The sequence below is a fragment of the Mastigoproctus giganteus genome, chromosome 1 (assembly GCF_048544385.1).
Source record: "Mastigoproctus giganteus isolate SK-2022 chromosome 1, ASM4854438v1, whole genome shotgun sequence".
NCBI classification, from domain to species: domain Eukaryota; kingdom Metazoa; phylum Arthropoda; class Arachnida; order Uropygi; family Thelyphonidae; genus Mastigoproctus; species Mastigoproctus giganteus.
Window position 1 is genome coordinate 220,203,002 of NC_143575.1, and position 19,612 is coordinate 220,222,613.

General features: G+C 36.4%; 1 protein-coding gene across 2 annotated transcripts in view; it reads left to right on the plus strand.

Annotated features, from left to right (window-relative positions):
• Vps29 (vacuolar protein sorting 29) overlaps nucleotides 1–19,612 on the plus strand; it is an 87,162-nt gene that overhangs the window by 52,814 nt on the left and 14,736 nt on the right. The gene's annotated exons all lie outside the window — the stretch shown is intronic.

Here is a 19,612-nt window from a genome sequence, read left to right on the forward strand (position 1 = left end):
AGTAGGGCATTATTTTGAGCTTACAGAATACTATATAATTTTATAATGCCATTTTATTGAAGTGTGATATGACATTTTTTCCTTTTCTTTTGCAGAACATGGCAGTACTAAAGAATACTTGGCATTAGTTTTTTACTGATAGTAGGTTATCTAAACATGCCTGGAAATTGCAATTATGAAAAGTAGTTAGGCCTTCATAAGGAATGGAAATTGCAGGTTTAAGGCTCAATATAGATAAGCACAAAGATTTACTGTGTTTTGTAAATGTACATTTTGATATGCAGTGTACAGTGGTATTGCTTCTTTAAATGTTCACAATTACAAAAACTTAAAAAAAAAAAAAAAAAAGCAGCCACATCTTGATTTTGAACAAGAGAAAGATGTAACAAATTCTGCGGGCAGTAGTTCAACAGCATCTGTACCCAATGAGCCATCAGTGGGAGATGAAAAAGTCTGCTTGTACAGAGATTTCACATTTTTGTTTGATGATGAAATGACACACACACACACACATGCAGAAGTTATTTGGGCACTGGACAAGGTAATGCACCATTCTTCAAATCACATTACACTCTGAGTTGGAGAATGGTTTAGTTTTGATTATGTTTCCAGGCAGTTTAACCATCAAAAAATTCCAAATGAAGAAGAATAAGTTAACATATAACATCGCTAAAAAAGGGTTTAGGATGAAAAGCTTCAGACCACTAGACAAGCAAGTTAGTGCAAAGCATCATTTTAGTTAATAGTAAATCACCAAAGTAGGTGAAAAGGCATAGTTTTTTTTTACATATCATATTGTGAATGGTTTCACAGCGAATGTCAAGAATAAGTAACATTATCTTCTCTACTGGGGAAGCATTGTTTATTCAAGGTAGTTCAATAACAAGCAAATCGTTTGTGAAGGCGTTTACAATATGAGATGTAAAAATTAAAAAAAAAAAAGATGCCATTTCACCTACTTTAGTGATTTACTATGAACTAAAATGATGCTTTGGACTAACCTGTTCGTCATATAACATCACTTATTTATTTCCTTTCCTTCAAGATCAGCCGACCGGGCTAGCCGAGTGGGTAAAGTACCTGCCCGGCAACCCAAAGGTCGCGGGTTCGATTCCCGCCTCGGGCTTGGATCAAAGTACTGCAAAAACCTTGGGAGGTGCAATATGGCCACAGAAGCCGATGCGCCAACAACTACCAAATCAAAAAAAAAAAAAAAAAAAAAAATCCTTCAAGATCAGTTATGTGAACAAGTAAAAATTGCTTCACTGGATGAAGTTCTCAACAAAGTATGCCAAAAAGGACAAACGGACATTACTAATATTGGGATATTTGATGAGGTAATGTTTCTGCTAGGTAATTCTTAACATCTGTTTTCTTGGGTTGCCACTTCATAGTCTTGGATTTAATTGATAATTTTCTTTTAAAGCAGCTCTTGTATGAAATTCCTCTGATCTTTGTATTTTTTTTATTTGAGACCTTTCCATCAAGGAGATCATACTTTGAACATCATTCTGGCTTCTCTGTGTCCCCCCTCAACTTTTGTGAAAATAATTGGTCAGAAAATTCTAGTGTAATGAAGTGAACATTGGAAATGACACCTCATTTAAAGTGATTGGTAAAAGTAATAAAGACTGATCCTCTGCAACAGAAAACTTCTTGTAGTATTTTTAGACAGTTGCATTGCAGATTGATACTATCACCCAAGATGATTTGTTGTTGACATTTATGTACGGAGACAGACCACTTTTGTATAGACTGTACAATATGTTGCAAAGCATTCTAGGTTGTGGATGTATGATGCAAATAATTTAAGCAGTTCACCTCATTGACATTGGTTTTTGGAGCTTTCACATATCTAACAACCTTTAAAACAAATACTTCTTCATTCATGAAGAAGTATTTGCTTTTAAGAAAGAATGTGCAGATTTTAAAAATTTTTATATTGAAAACTTGTTCTTTATAGCTGAAAGGAGGAATATGCATTTCAGTATATATATCTCACCTTATATCTACAAGTTGATTTCATCACTGTGTACTTCTCAAGTAACTGGAATTGGAATATTTCGTAGAGAAACATCTCCCCCGGAGTTGCATATCAAGAAAAAGCATTGCAGAAGTGATAACTTTAATTAATGTCTGCTGAGATGATCTGTCTCTTTTACCAGCTCACAGTTCATTATGAACAATTACTGGTGTTCATTTTAGCACAGTAGACTCTCTAATTTGGTTCCAGATTACCAACTGTGAAATCAGAGAATTTTGAGCTCTTGGAATGGATAAGTTTTTGAAAAATTTTGCCTTTTTATTGGCCTTATTAGCATACTAAATTGTATCTATAAATAGCTTTTTAGTCCTAATCACGTTCGGTAGTTAATTTTAACTAATCTAGAGATTTTGTAAGTTATGACAATATACTTATTGTCATAACTTACAAACCACCAATAGTATATTGGTGCCAAACCACCAATATACTATTGGTCGTTTGGCACAAATGTCATATTCCGTAACTTATACTGTTGTGTGTGGTAGGAGAATTTTAGTGTTTTAATTGTGATAAATAGGTACCTCAAAAGTTCAAATCACATAGGCTGCCATTAATGAATTGTAATAGATAATTTTATTATCTATTACAATTCATTTAACTTTATAATCATAACAGTATAGCATGAACTCAATAACGTAACACATATAACATAAACTCAATATCGTAATATATATATTTAATAACATAAACTTGATCATGTAATATGTATTATTGCTCCATGGCCCCTGCCTGGGTTACAGGCAAAGATGAAGGATCTATCTTCAGCTACCGTGGAAGTCTGTCACTCTTCCAAGATACTGGTCCCATCTAAATTGTGGACTATGCAGCAGAGGACTGGCAAGCTGGCTGCATTATTTGCGTTAAACTCTATGGATCTCAGAGATCCATAGAGTTTAAGACAAATAATGTCAGATAAGGTAACCAACGTGGCTGTTCTTAGACCATGGAGAACAGCTGTGAAGAATGTTATGTGGTCGGCCAAAACCCAAATGTATCTCTCAACACTAAACATAAGATCACTTTACCTGTCCAGGAAAATAAAACTGGTGGAAGCAGAATTGAAAAAGATCAAATGAGATATTGTAGGAATATTAGCGACACATTGGACAGAAGAAGAAACACGGGATATGACAGAAGAAAGAATATTTTACTCGGGAAGAAGAGACAGCATACATAGAGGAGTTGCTTTCATAGTAAAGAAATATCTATTAAATTCAATAATTGAAATTTGCCCAGACAGCTCAAGAATGATAAGTTTAAGAATAAAAGGTAAAGAAAAAAGGAATCTTCATAAAAATAATCCAGGTATATGCTCCAGACTCCTCACATGATGACACAGAGACAACTTCTGTCTATTCAGACCTACAAGAATACTACAATATACTTACAAGATCTACTATAATAATTGGGAGATTTTAATGCAGAAGTTGGAGGCTTTTCAACAGATTTGAGCGATGCATTAGGAAAATTGTGGATGAGAGATAGAAATGAAAGAGGAGAAAAACTCAAACTTTTGCAAAGAAAACAAACTATTCATCACTAACACACTGTCCTACCACAGATCTCAACATAAATACACTGGAGTTCAAAGAAAGTGCATCACCCCTTAAAATTGTAATTGTGGTTCAAATAACGTAAGTATATGGCAATATTTCTTACAGATTGCATCAGATAAGATTGACATGTGTAGGTGATGACGTAATATTGCAGCAGCTGTTACTTTCAGCTATATAAGCACGCTCTGCAAGAGTTTCAGTCATTCCTTGCTTGTGTCAGGATGGTGAGTTACGTGAGGAAGGATAGTCTTCCCATCATATTGCTTATATTGTGTTTTGTAATCAGTCAGCAGTGAGTAGATTTCTTTCCAAACTCAACAATACTGGTTCTGCTCATAGGAAAAAAGTAACCGGATGCAAACGAGTTTGCATCCGGTTACTATGCCAAAACAGGACCGCATTTTGAAGCACTTATGCCTTAAAAACCATAAAGCTTCTTCATCTGAGCTGAAAAGAGAATGGGAAGAACATTCAGGAGTGGTAGCAAGTGCAGTAACGGTCAGAAGACGCCTCTTCAAAAATGGACTTGTAGCCTGTTGTCCTAAGAAGAAGCCCCTCCTCACACAAAAAATGAAAGGAGGCCTGATTAATTTGGCGTAAAAAGCATGTCAAATGGACCACCGAGCAGTGGAAGTCAGTTATTTTCTCGGATGAGAAATTCAAACTGCATGGCTCTGATGGGAGACAAACGATTCACCGTAGACGTGGTGAAGAATACCATCCAGACCGTATGGTGTCTACAGTGAAATTCCCTACCAGCCAAATGATATGGGGGTGCATTTCATATCGCGGAGTAGGTCCCTGCAGTTTATAAAAGATTCCGTCTGGCTGCCAGTGGATACCTGGCTATATTGGAAGGCAAATTGCTACCAACCATTAGAGACCATTTTACCCTGCCAAGTAACTGCATCTTTCAAGACGACTCTGCTCCTTGTCATCGGGCGAAAAGTGTAGATAGGCACTTCTGTAGTTACTTTAGCTTCATTTCTGCATTAGAGGTTCGACAGTAATGTGTTTACATTTGTTACAGGTGAAAAAAATGGTTGAAAGAATGGTCCATTACAACTCTTAGATGACCAGGAAACAGCCCGGCCGGATCTGAATCCTATAGAGAAGTGTTGGCATCGTGTGGAATCTGCAGTTGCCAGAAAGAAACCAAAAACCCATCGTGAATTTCAGGAACCCATAATTCATGTTTGGAACCACGAACTGTCAGTTGATTATCTTCAGAAATTGATCTTATCAATGCCTCGACAGTGTGCTGCTGTTATCAGGGCCAGAGGCAGTTCAACTAAATATTAGTGTGCACCTGGTGAACTTTACATTTTGTTTTCCATTTAAAATGATAAACTGAAGCAAATTGATGGCTTCTGATAACATTTCAGCCATAATTCCTGTGTTTACCAAAATGGTTGTATAAAGGTTGCAAATGTTCATTTTGGAATATTTTGAGAGCACCTGTCAAATATTATTTAGCTTTGCCTTAACTATTAATAAATATCTTTTGTTTATATTTCTGATGCTAGTCATTAGTGTAACATACCATTGCGAAAAAGGGTTAGAAATGTGAAATTCCTAGGTGATGCACTTTCTTTGAACACCAGTGTATACATGGACATCACCAGACAGAAATACAAAAACTGCATCGACTACATTTTAATAAATAACAACTGGAAATCATCCATTCAAAATATTAAAACTCTAAGAAGTACAGATTTTGACACTGACCACGAACTGCTAGCAGCAACAATTAAATGGAAATTTAAAAATACGAAGACAGTGAACAACACTAAATACATCAAGATTTGAAGAAGACAAAATAAAGGAAATCTATGGGAAAATACTACAAGAAAAATTATACATCATATATGTGAGAAAACTAAACAAATGACTAAAGATGCAGCTTTAGAAACCTTGGAAACTAAACTAAAACCAAATAATCCTTGGATTACAACAGAAATTTTAGATGTTTGGATGGAAAAAGACAAATGAAAAACCTCCTAAACATAAAATACTGAAAAAAAAAAAAGGGAAAAATATAAAACCTTAAAAAACAAAATAGACAACCTATGTAAAGCCACTAAAAGGAAATGGAAGATGAAGCAAAGCTGTGTGAAGAGGCAAATAAACACAACTCTAAAACAACTTTCCATGTTTTAAAGGAATTCTCTAAAATATACACCCCAAAAACACTGGCAATGAAAAATAAAAACAGGAAACACGCAAGAAATTAAAGTATGGAAAGAATATTACCAAACTCTGTTCAAAGGGGAAAAAAAAACATGTTCTTACCTTAGATAATAGGAGAGATAAAGCACCCTCTATAACAAAAGAAAAAGTTCAGAAAGCAATTAGCCAAATGAAGAAAGACAAGGCACCTGGAAATTATGGTATCCAAGCAGAAAAGTGGAAATTTGGAGATGATGCAATGTTAAAACACCCTGCAATTCTTTTATTTCATTTACAGAGGATATGCCAGAAGACTGGAAAAGTGGAATAATAGTACCTATACACAAAAAAGGAGATAAAGAAAATTGTCAGAATTTGACTTATTACCCTTTTAAACCATATTTTTAAAATATAAGGATCTTACAAAATGTGATACTTAAAGTATATGAAGAAACAGTAGGGGAAGAACAAGCAGGATTTGCAAAAGATAGATCAACAATAGAACAAATATTCACACCAAATATCATTGCAGAAAAAATATTGTAATCAGAAGAAACCTCTTTATCTATGCTTCATTGATTTCAAGCAGGCATTTGACTCTGTAAACAGAGAATATTTAATGAAGCAACTACAAAATATTCCACTTGATCAATGAAATTAAGAAATAATCATGTTTGTAAACAATTTCTACAAAAATACAAGAGCAATAGTAAAATTCAACAACCTTAAAACAGAGAAATTCGAAATAGAGAAAGGAGTCATACAGGGATGTCATTTATCAACATATCTGTTTAATATCTATCTAGAGGAACTAATGAAATCAATTGAAGAAAAAAGAGGCACAATAATAAATGGGAAAAATATAAACCACATTAAATATGCTGATGATATTGTGATTTTAACAGAAACCAACTCAAAGAAATATTAACAAATATCAATAAAGTAAGCAACAATTATGGAATTAATATTAATACAGTCGATTCCAGTTATTTCGGACACATCGGGACTAGTGCATTTTGGCCCGATTAAGGGGCTGCCCCAATTATCCGAAGTTTCACGTAAATAGTTAAAAAATACAATCAACCCCCCCACCCACTTTACAATTGGTTCACTGTACAATCAAATCATGTTGTGATGGACTCACCATAGTAAAGTACCATTCACTATACAATGTGTAGTAAGCGCCGGTCATTGTGATCACTTTTGTGAATTGAATTTTAATTCTATTGAACAGCAATTCTAATTAGCAAAAATAGGAGGAATATTATCCACGTGCTATAAAAGTAAAGATATATTAAGCACAAATTTGCCCTTTATTACCTTACCAATTAAAAAATTAAATGATATGTGAAAATTGGAATAATTAATACGTACTGTAATATGTATATACTAACCAGTGACATTTCTGTTCACTGACATTTGTGGGTGGGGGTTAAAATTTAAAACAGCAAAAAGATAAGCAATCAATAACAAAGAACACGGCACACAAATTGCAAGTAACACGATACGCGCAAGCGAGAATGGAGTAACAAGTTACGAAGCTTTAAAAATAGGACTGAAGAGAATATTCTGAAAATTAATTTTTTTATATGATTGAAGATTCCATGGAAGTGTAAACACACTTCACCATAATAACCCACAGAATTCCAGCTGTCGGTATTATCACAAATTCAATTAGATCGAGTTCACTATCCGTTTATGATAGTTTGCACTAACAGAAAAGCTCAATAAACAGGTGACTGCTAATTGTTTTATGGTTGTGACTTCCAGAAATCCGACTGAACCACATGGTATGGTCGGAGACAATTGTAGGGTAATCTCCAGTGCTGCGGTGTCCTGCGCCGATTAAACAGCAATTTGTCCCAATTAACGAATTAAACTCTGGCTATTTTCTTGATTTGGTTCTGTTTTTTAAGATTTTCCCCAAATAACTGGCTGCCCCGATTAACTGGTGGCCCAAATAACCGGAATCCACTGTATAAATAAAACCAAAGTAATGCAAATTGGAAAAAACATAGAAGACATAAACATCCAAAATCAAGAGATAGAACAAGTACAAAAATTTGTGTACCTGGGCTCTAATAACTGGAAACCTAAGTAATATTGACCAAATTGATCACAGACTGAACATTGGATGGACAAATAAGAACAAACTTAAAAACATACGGAAGAGCAATAAAATCTCAAGTAGGCTAAAAATTAAGCTATACGAAACTGTGGTAGTAGTAGCATGTGATGCAAGAAAGCAAGTGTATGAGCTTAAGCAGCATCAGCCAAAAAAAAAAAAAAAATCACACCATTCCCTCCAAATGCCTGTCCAGTTCCTCCTTAAATTTATTCACCCCATCAACTTCCACAACAGATGGAAGTTTGTTTCAGCAATTAACCACCCACTGGCTAAAGGCAAATTTCCACACATCATATCTACATCTGGCTTTTATTAATTTGAATTTATGCCCCCTTAGGTTCGTAATCTAAGAATCAGAATTCAGCGTGCTCAACCCATTCAAGGCCTTATACACCTCAATCAGATCATTGTGCAGGTGCCTAGTCTCCAGCCACTACAATTTGCAGAACATAAGCCTCTCTTGTTAAGAGGATCCCTTCATTCCCCTCACCAATCTTGTTGCCCTTCTCTGTACATGCTCAAGTAAATCTACATCCTTCCTAAAATGAGGCCTCCAGACCTGTACGCAGTACTGAAGGCATGGCCTGACCATTGCCTTATACAAAGGGATAATCACCTCCTTTTCCCTGCTAGCAAAATTCCTATATATCATTGACAAAACCCCAAGACCTGCCCTGGAAGCCTGTCTGCATTGCTCAGAAAACTTCATATCTGACTGCACAATTACTCCCAGGTCTTTTTCATTTTCTACCACCTACAGTTGGTACATTTCTCTGGGGTTACTTCTACCCATATGCAGTACTTTGCATTTGTCAAGATTAAACTTCAGTTGCCACTTCTTAGCCCATCTGCCAAAATTATCTAGATCCTGTTGCAGTAGCACACTGCCATTACTGTCATTAACAACCCTGCCAACCTTTGTATCATATGCAAACTTCGACATTAAGCCTGATATACCTTCATCAATATCGTTGATAAATATACAAAACAACAGTGGACCCAACACTGAACCCTGTGGGACTCCACTAATAACATTAGTCCACGAAGAGCAGCATCCATTGATTACCACCCTCTGTCTTCTCCCACTTAACCATCCTTTTATCCATTGTAGCAACTTACCCTTAATACCATTCTGCTCCAATTTGTACAATAGTCTTCCATGCGAAACAGTGTCAAATGCTTTCCTGAAATCCAAATATATGATATCAAAATTATTTTTTGCATCCAGTTCCTTTGTAACGACATCATAATATCCTATCAAATTTGTCAGACAAGACTTTCCCTTAACAAACCCATGCTGTGTCTGAATTATTGCTGCAGTCTTGTCTAGATGATCCTGCAATGCATCTTTAACCAGTGACTCCATTATTTTACCTGGAACAGAAGTTAAACTAACTGGTCTGTAATTACTTGTGTCACCCTTCAATCCCCCTTTGTGAATTGGGGATACATTTGCACATCTCCAGTCAGTGGGTACCTCCCCTGAGTCCAAGCATGCTCTCATAATTATGGCTAAGGGTTTGGTTAGTTGCTTTGCCACCTCCTTTAATATAACTGGATAGATCCCATCCACCCCAGGTGCTTTTCTTATGTTTAACTTCAACAATTTCTCCTCCTCCTTTGCTCTCAGTTATTACAAAATCATTAAGTATCCTGCTACAATTTGATAACCTTCTGCCATTTTGAAACCTTAATAATTCCTCATGTGTGAATGTAGATGCAAAATGCTCATTCAGTTTGTTTGCTATCTGAGCAGGATCATCAACAGTCGAACCATCGATGTCAAGTGGACCAATCAGATTCATCCCCTTCCTTTTAGATTTTATATAAGTAAAGAAAAACTTGCTGTTTTTCTTAGCATCTTTTGCCAAGGGTTTCTCGTAATCTGCCTTCGCCTGCCTAACCTCCTTTGTGACCTGATTACAGACTAGCTTATATCTGACATAGGCTTCTGAGTCGCTTGATAATTTATGTGCATCCCATGCATTTTTCTTCTCTGTTACGAGTCTCATTAGTTCATTAGATAACCATTTAGGCCTAAACCTTGAACAATATTTCTTAATAGGTATGATGACAGTATGACTGTCATCATACTGTCAGCAACTTGTGGATCAGAGACATGGAGAATAAATAAGAAAGAAAGAAAGGCAAAAAATAATGGCATTAAAATGAGATGCCCAAGGAATATTAATAAAACAAATTGGAGAGAACATAAAACTAATAAACAAGTAAGAAAAGATCTAAATTTTGAATATAGCATAATAGAACTAATCTACAAAAAACAACTTCAATGGTTTGGACCAGTGCCAGATCAAGGTATTTCCGTGCTCTGGACAGATTGATTTTTCAATGCCATTTACTAAGAATATATATTTTTTTGCCTCGTTCTTCTGTTTTTGGTGCCCCTTAAATAATGGTTCTCCATGCAAGGGCCCTGCTAGCCCATGCTTTAATCCAGCACTGGTTTGGAGTGTGAACTGTATGAAACAACAAAGGCTGTCTAATGTAGTACTGACAGGAAGAATTGGAGATAAAAGACCACCAGGAAGACCCAAAAAAAGAATGGCTCCAATGTCTGAAGGAGAACACAGGCTTCAGGGCTATTGACAAATGATGAGAGATTCAAGAGACCGACAACAATGGAGGTTGATATCCAAATAAGGACTCAATCTGTGCCAAACGGAAGAGTAGGAGGATGATGGTGATGCTCCATAGTATTATTATTGCATTTAAGTATATTGGTTTAGTGCAAGGGTGAGCAACCTTTATAAATGGCAGGCCAAATAAAATGTCTGTGAGGTACATGTGGCCAAATTTTTTTAGATTTCCATGATTTTTAGGATAATTTAAAATGGCGTATAATGAAAAATTGTCATAAACAGTTTTATGTTATTTATTTAAATATTTATACATACATGTACATATAATTAATTTTATTAATAAGAAAAATTCAATACAAATTCAAGATAAAATTACAAAATACAATTACAGTAAAAAAAATACAAATACAATTGCAGTAACAAAAATTGCAATATTTTATTTTTATGATATTTAATGAAAGATTTGATACAGAGTATTTTTTCAGTGAATCGATATCTGGATTGATATTTGTCGTACCAATGCAAAATGTATTTTCTAAATTTACATCAGAAATTCCATTAATTCAAAAATATCTTAAGTTTTTTGGAAAATTTTGCCATCTCTTTAAATTAATTAACATATTAAATTTCTCTGATAAATAGCTTTATAGTCTTAGTTACGTTCTTTAGCTTATTTTAATTTTAATTAGAGATTTTGCAAGCTCAGTGGTGTGTGATGGATGCTTAAATGATGTTTATCTGCAATCATTAATATACATAGAACCTTTGTATTGGTGATTTGGCACAAATTGTATCTCATAATTTGTAGTGTAGTCTGTGAGGGATTCTAGTGTTCTGATTGTTTTAATTGTAGTTAAGGATATCTCAATAGTTCGAATCACATCGGTTGGCATTATCTATTATCTATTATAATTAACTTATAATTTTACAAACGTAAACTTATAAGTAAAGTAGCATAATACATAAAACAAACTTGATAGTGTAATACATATAACTTAAACTTTATAGGCTAGTACATATAATTGCTGCATAACTGGTAAATTAGAGTAGTATTATTATTTCATTTAAGTATATTAGTTTAGTGTGGTATTCTCAAATATATTAAATATAAACAGAAATCATACCCAGACTAGAGTAGCAAAGCACCAGCTAAAAGCAGCTGGAGTGCTGTGGCTCAAGGGAGAACTGAAGTGGGCGATTTTCTTACAGATCATTGCAATGGGGCGCGTCCGTAGCCAGGTGGGCAGGAGCAGCAGTGCGTAGCATATGCTTCTTGATTAGACTGGGGTTCAAGCCTGTGACCACCAAATACGAAGAATGCGCGGAAAGGTCAGGGAATGACCACCGCATATCCCCTGAGCAATATGGCCTTAGTTGCTAATGCTCCTAAAAACCAAATAACAAACAACAACATCATTGCAACGTTTGCGGATATATCTGGAACAGGACATGATATAGCCAGGGGGATACCTTTGTGTATGCTTGGTGCAGAGAGTGAGAAGAAATGAGCCTTTATGAGAGCTTCAAGAGTAGGGTAGATGTCCTTGAAGGTATTAAAATGGGACTCATTAAGCTCTCAGCTGCCCAACTGAATGCCACAGTTTGCACTTGAGCATCAGGCAACACAAAGGCAACAAGCAGGGCAGAATGTGCTGGTCCCACAAGAGGTAGCTATTGTTAGTGACTATTGTCGGGGAAACGAGAAATATATTGTGCAAAAAGGATAAGTGGTATAGGACCAGGATACGTCTGCCCAGGGTCAAAGTTGAAGACATTGAAGAGCAGATATCATCTATTAAGGGCATAAAAAGGGACATTAGTGCCAACATATACAAGTTGTACATGTTGGCACTAATGACACGAAGAGTACGAGATCTGTAGATTTACTTAATAAGTACAAGGCAGTGTTGAGGAAAATTCATGAATTGGAGTTAAATTTGAGAGTCTGCACTTCTACCTAGTCATAGTGAGAGGGTGTATATGATGAGAACCTTATAAATCAATTCGGCCCTGGAGAGATAGTGCAAGGCTCATTGGGTAGACGTTTTCTCAGTGTGGTCTCTTCCTGTTAACAGGAGAGACTGCTTCTATAAGAATGGGATACACTTAAATAGAAAAGGTCTAAGAATATTGCTGATGTTATCAAGGCAGTGTAAGGTGGGTCAGAAAATCGCTAACTTATATAACTAAGGTGGGATACATTTAGATTAACAATAGCCACAGGCAGAGGTGAATGTGATTCATGCACCGTTTCTATTGGAACATGCAGTATCCTGGAAAACAAGATGCTGGGGATTTCAAGGCGTGCTGTGAGTCGTCATGAAACAGGTAAATACATGGGCTGTGTTAGGGTAACTAAGATTAAGAACAGGTGCATGTATACTTTCATGTACACCGATGCTAGTAGCATAGTTAGTTTGATGAGTTTGAAGTGCTATTTAAGACATTGTGGGGATATCAGAAACATGGGGTCACAATGTGTACAGAGAGGACAGACATGATAAGGGGGGAGGAGGATTATGCTCTTAGTTAAGAAGTTAATAAAATCTAGGTAGTACATCCAGTTAATTTGGGGGGCTAGTGCAATGTGGAGTCAGTTTGGTGTGACATCAGCAGTGGGAAAGCAAAAATGACAGTAGAGTGTGTTATAGGCCTATGACTCTGAGTACAATGATCAACTGCACACAGAGAAATATTGGGCCAGTAAATTAGAATGTCTTATAATGGAGGATTTTAACTTTCCAGATATAGACTGAAACTTGTGGGTTGGTCACTCATACACTAGCAAGGCTTTTGTGGATTTATTGGATGATTGTTTTCTACAGCAGCATCTTAGAGAGGCAACAAGAGAAAGTAATATCCTTTATCTGATTATCAGCAGCAATTATTCATGCATTAAAAATCTGCAGATAAAGGAACCACTAGTTGACAGTAATTACAGTATATTGATGTGGAATTTACTTACCCTTTCCTCTGCCATCAAGGGTAGAGGGAAGGGTATTTGCTTTCATAAAGGTGCCTACAGTGAGACCAACTGTTGATATCACCATCGGTCAAGCATTCAAGGAATTAATTGTAGACCTACTAGGCTTTCGTACCAACTAAGAAATATCGTTCAAGGCTTAGATGAATGTTTATCAGATGAACTAATGAGACTTGTTGCAGGGAAGTAAAATGCATTGAGTCCATATAAATTATGGTGACAGAAGCCTGTGGTAGATATAATCTGGTCTCCAATCAAGTCACTAAGGATATTAAGCAAGGTAAGGCAGATTATGAGAAATCTTCGGCAAATGATGCAAAGAAAAATAGCTAAGACTTCTTTACTTATGTGAAAACTATTAGGAAGGGGATGAATCACATAGGTCCACTTGATATCGATGGTTCAACTGTTGTGATGAGTCTGCTCAGGTTGCTGACCAGCTGAATAAGTATTTTGTGTCAACGTTCACATATGGAATTGTTTTTAGGAGAAGTTTACACTAGAAGTTTATCAAACTTGACCATGAAGCTAAATGTTGTAGGATGTAATAACTGAGACAAAAGTAGAGGAGAAATTGCAAACTTAAATATAAGAATGGCACTTGGGATGGATGGGATCTATCTAATTATATTAAGAGAGGCAACAACCCTTAGCCATAATTATGAGAACATTCTTGAATTCAGGAGAATTCCATGTGGACTGGAGATGTGCGATTGTATCTCCAATTCACAAAGTGGGGAACAAAGAGTGACATGAATAATTACAGACCTGGTAGCTTAACTTCTGTTCGAGACAAATAATGCAGTCACTGGTTAACGAAGTAATGCAGGACCATATAGAGAGGAGTATAGTTATACTTCAGTCACATGGGTTTAGGGGGAGATCTCAACTAACCAATTTGATTAGCCATTAGTAGAGGCATATGATGCAAGAAAGCAAGCAAGCAAGCAAGCTTAAACAGCATCAGCCAAAAAAAAAAAAAAAAACCGTTCCCATTTCACCCATCCATTCGCTCCGGATATTTGTGTAGTTCTGCCTTCTGCCTTGAATTTATTTAAGCTCAACTTCTACGACAGATGGAAGTTTGTTCCAGCAATCAACCACCCGCTGGCTAAAGGCAAACCTTCACACATCTTTTCTACAACTGTCCTTCCTCAATTTAAATTTATGTTCCCATCCGGCGATTAATCTAGGCAAGAGGAAGAATCCCATCAGCATTGAGCTTACACAAACCATTCAAGGTCTTATACATCTCTCTCAGATCATTTCGCATGTGCCTAGTCTCCAGGCACTGTAATTTGCAGAAATTAAGCCTTTCTTCATAAGAGCAACCCTTTGTTCCATTCACTAATCTTGTCACCCTTCTCTGTATTTGTTCCAGCAGCTCTACATCCTTTCTAAAATGAGGCCTCCAGACCTGTATACAATACTCAAGGCCTGACCATTGCCTTACACAAGGGGATGATCACCTCCTTATCCCTGCTAGAAAAATTGCTATATATCAGGGGTGGCCAACAAGTCGATTGCGGCTTTAATTTCTGTCGATCACGACAAATTTTAAATACGTGTTAAAAAGTAGATTATTCAAAATCTAAATGTTATTATTATGCGCCCCACTGCATACGCTTATTACAAATCCGTTGAATCATGTGACTACTCTTGTCAACATGTAGCAAAAATTGACCCAAAAGGATGATGAATTCCGATGTTTTTTGAGTTACCACTGTATCATCCACCAACAAGTGTTAACCAGCAAAAGCTTAAATACTAAGAGTGTTATGGACATATCTTTCTAAATCGTGAATTCCAACAGAGGTCAATCTAATGAAAGGAGAGTTTTTTTCAAAATGAACTTGATGAAAATGAACCAGATCTGATATTACACACAGATGTGAGCTGGTTGAGTCGGAATAAGTTTCTACAGAAATTTCGAAATTTGCCTAATGAAATTTAAAAAAAAATGTTGATCAAAGGGGACATGATTATCAGCAGCCACAAGATATGGAGTGGTTGTGTGATCTGGCTTTTTTGCCAGATTTTACCAGTAAATTAAGTGATCTGAATTTGGAATTACAAGGGAAAAAAATGTGGGTGACCTGATTAGTAGTTTTTCTGTATATAAATATCAATTTTTGGCAATGGCTAAAGGATCTCAAAGAAAAAATATTCAATTATTTTGCAAAAATATCCTGTTTTTGGATTTAATAGTGAGATGTGTTTCTGAAATTGAGAAAGTTGTGGATGATTTTGAAACCAGATTCAGTGATTTTAAAACAATTGAAAACATTGTTCAATATATTTCTTATCTTTTTAATGTTGACTTAGATACGAAACAAACTGCAGAAAAATCGCTGAGATTTTTCACCTGGAGAAAATATTACGTGAAAATTAAATTATTACCTGGTGAAACAATATCCTCCTAATATGTTTGCCGAGAAAAGTACCCAAATGTAAAAAAAAATGCAGTGAACTTTTAAATTCCTGTTTTGGTTCCACATATCTGTGTGAATTGGCCTTTTCTTATTTGAAACAAACAAAGATGAAGAATTGCTGTACTCCTACAGACAGAAGATTCTTTACGGTTGGCTTTATCACAGTATATCCCCGATTTTGAAAGCTTGGCAGATGACACAAAGACACAAACTACACATAAATTAAAAATTTAAATACGTGTGAATTTAAAATAAGAATTCTGAATTGTATGTAATTTTAAAATTTATAAACAACATTTTTCCATTTTTCAATATGTGTTGATTAACTTTTTTACCCATGTGCAATGAAATCCTTGAGATAGTAGATCGCGGCACATTTTGAAGAGAAAAAGTAGATCGCATCACAAATTACTGTATTTCCCCATGTATAAGACTCACCTTTTTTCGAAAAATTTGGGGTCTAAAAACTGGGTGCATCTTATACAGTGGTTGTAGATTTTTTTTTTTTTACTTGCATTTCCCGCTTTAGAGACCTCAGTAGCCGAGTGGGCAGGAGCGGGAATGCAGTAGCACACACTCCTTGAGTAGACTGGGGTTCAAGCCCCTGACTGCTGAATAAGGTCGATCTGCCAGCCTGCACTGGACCAGCGTGGCAGATTATGGTCCATTTCCCTCAACCTGAAATGTTGAGGAGGCTTCCATCCTGCAGTGGGTTGATAATGGCTGCACTTTACTTTTTTTTTTTTTCCCTGCTTTTTCGTGCTTGTTGTCTTTGCACTCATTTTTTCACACTTGTTACCGGTATATTAGGTTACGTTTTGCAACATTCTGCCCAGAAATGGCTCAGAAAAGATTTTCATACAGTGCTGAATTCAAGTTAAAAGTGATCCAGTTTGCAAAAGTGAATGGAAATTGTGCTGCTGAAAGTAAGTTTGGTCCTCCTCCAACTGAGAAAACAATCCAAGACTGGCTATGGGAAGAAGAAACCCTACTGAAGACGCCACGGCAGAAGAAGGCCATGAGAGGCAAGTCAACAAAATGGCCTGATTTAGAGAGGGAATTTAAGATATGGATTGAGGAGCAAAGAGCAATTGGAATTCCTGTGTCCACAAAGATGGTTCAGCATGTGGAAAGAAGAATTGCTGATGAAAAGGAAGTTACTGATTTCAAAGGAGGACACAATTGGTGCTTCAGGTTCATGAAATGAATGGACTAAGCATGCGTACACGCACCAGACTTGCCCAAAAGATGCCTGAAAGCTATGAGCAGAAGGTCCTTGAATTTCATCGTTTTGTCATTCAATGTCGGAAGACACATCAGTTTGAGTTGGGACAGATTGCAAATATGGATGAAGTCCCCTTTCAATTTGGTGTCCCAAGTAACAGAACTGTTGATAAGAAGGGGGTGAAAACTGTAACTGTGAAGACAAGTGGACATGAAAAGAGCCATTATACAGTTCTAGCTTGTTGTGCCGACGGAATCAAGCTGCCTCCTATGCTGATTTTCAAACGCAAAACAATGCCAAAAGAAGACATTTCTCGAGGAGTGATTGTCCACGTTCATGACAAGGATTGGATGGATCAGGATGGGATGAAGATCTGGTTTGATTTGGAGCAGGAGACCAGGTGGGCTCTTACGCAAACCTGCCCTATTGGTGCTTGATCAGTTCAGGGCACACATAACAAAAAATACAAAGAAGATTGCTGCAGAGCAAAAAACAAAACTTGCCGTCATACCTGGAGGCTTGACATCCCAGCTTCAACCACTTTATGTCAGCATTAACAAACCCTTCAAAGCTGCCATGAGAGACGAATGGAACCAATGGATGAAGTCTTCTGGGGACAATTTGACACCAGCAGGAAGAGTGAAGAAACCAATTATAGAAGTTTGTACCTGGGTGAAAAGATCTTGGGATAATATCAAGATTGAGATTGTTGTCAAGTCATTTAAGAAGTGTGGCATTTCAAATGCCATAGATGGACCTGAGGACGAGGCAATATATGAAGACAGTGATTTGTCATCAGACACAGATGAAGACAAGCTAATGGATGGGAGTTTTGACAGTGATGAGTTGTATGAATTTCATGATGAATAAAACTTGAGTTCTGTAACTTTATGTAATACATTTTTTTTTTTTAATTTCGGGCGCCCCAAAATTAAGGTGCATCTTACACATGGGGAAATACGGTAAGTTGGCCACCCCTGCTATATATCATTTACAAGACAAAACATTGATTGCATAGAATGATACAGTGACAAAAGTACTGGATGCAAATAATAAATTTGATATCATACTTGGATTTCAGGAAAGCTTTCAATACTGTTGCACATAAAAGGCTGCTGTCCAAATTAGAGCACTGTGGCGTTAAGGACAAGTTACTGTATATAAAGGAATGGTTCAGAGAGAGAGAGAGAGAGAGAGAGAGAGGTTATCATTGGACACTGATCATCATGAAATAATGTTATTAGTTGAGTTCCCCACAGGGTTCAGTGTTTGGTCTATTTTTGTTTTCTGTATTTATTAATGATATTGTGAAGGTATATCATCCTTATTGTCTAAGGTTGCTGGGTTTAACATTGACAGATGTCTAGTTTTTGTCTAGGTTTAACATTGACAAATGCAAAGTACTGCACAATGTAAGTAATCCCAGATTAATGTAATAGCTGTGTGGTACTACACTCAGGTGAGTGGGAAATGGAAAAAGACCTGTAGGTAATTGTGTAGTCAGATAGGAAGTTCTCTGACAGTGCAGACAGGCTGCCAGGACAGCACATGGGGTTTTATCAATGATATACAAGAATTTTGCTAGCAGGGATAAAGAAGTGATTATTCCATTATACAAGTAATGGGCAGTCCACATCTTGAGTACTGCATATAGGTCTGGGTGCCTTATTTTAGGAAGGATATAGAGCTGCTGTTGTTGGTACCAAGAAGAGCAACATGATTGATGAAGGGAACAAAGGTGCGTTCTTACCTAGAAATGCTTCAATTCTGGAGACAAGGCAACATGATCTGATTGAGTTCTTTAAGGCTTTGAATGGATTGAGCCAACTCAATGCTGATGGGATTCTTCCTCTTGCTCAGGCTATGCACGCGAGGGGGCATAAATTCAAATTGAGGAAGGATGGTTGCAGAATAGTGTGGAAGTTTGCCTTTAGCCAGCAAATTGTTGATTGCTGGAACAAACTTTCATCTCAAGTTATTCAAGTGGATTGCTTGAATATATTCAATGAAGAACTAGACAAACTATTGGAGGAGATGGATAAGTGAAATGGGAAGGTTTTTTATTTTGGCTGCTTGCTTTCTTACATCATTTGCTGCTACTAATAAAGTGGCTAGACATTCAGTTGTAAAGAGCAACCTTTCTACTTTGAGTGTATATATATAAAATAAACAAATGTCATTTCACTGGAAACAATTTATGTGAAATAAACAAACCGAGCCATAAAAGATTCCTGGAGTTTATTCTCTATCATGCTTTTCCTAAAACAAAAGAAAAAATCAAAATAGAGGACGGTTGTATTTAGGTTTATTCCTTGAGCATTATAGGCATTAAAAAATATATGACATATATAGAATTTACTGTGGAGACCCGAAGAACAGAGTGGGTAATGTAAGAGTGTATTTTAAACTTTGTTTGGCATTACAAGAATGCAAAATGGGATGACCTGCGAGATTTCTTTTCTTTTTCCTTGGTTG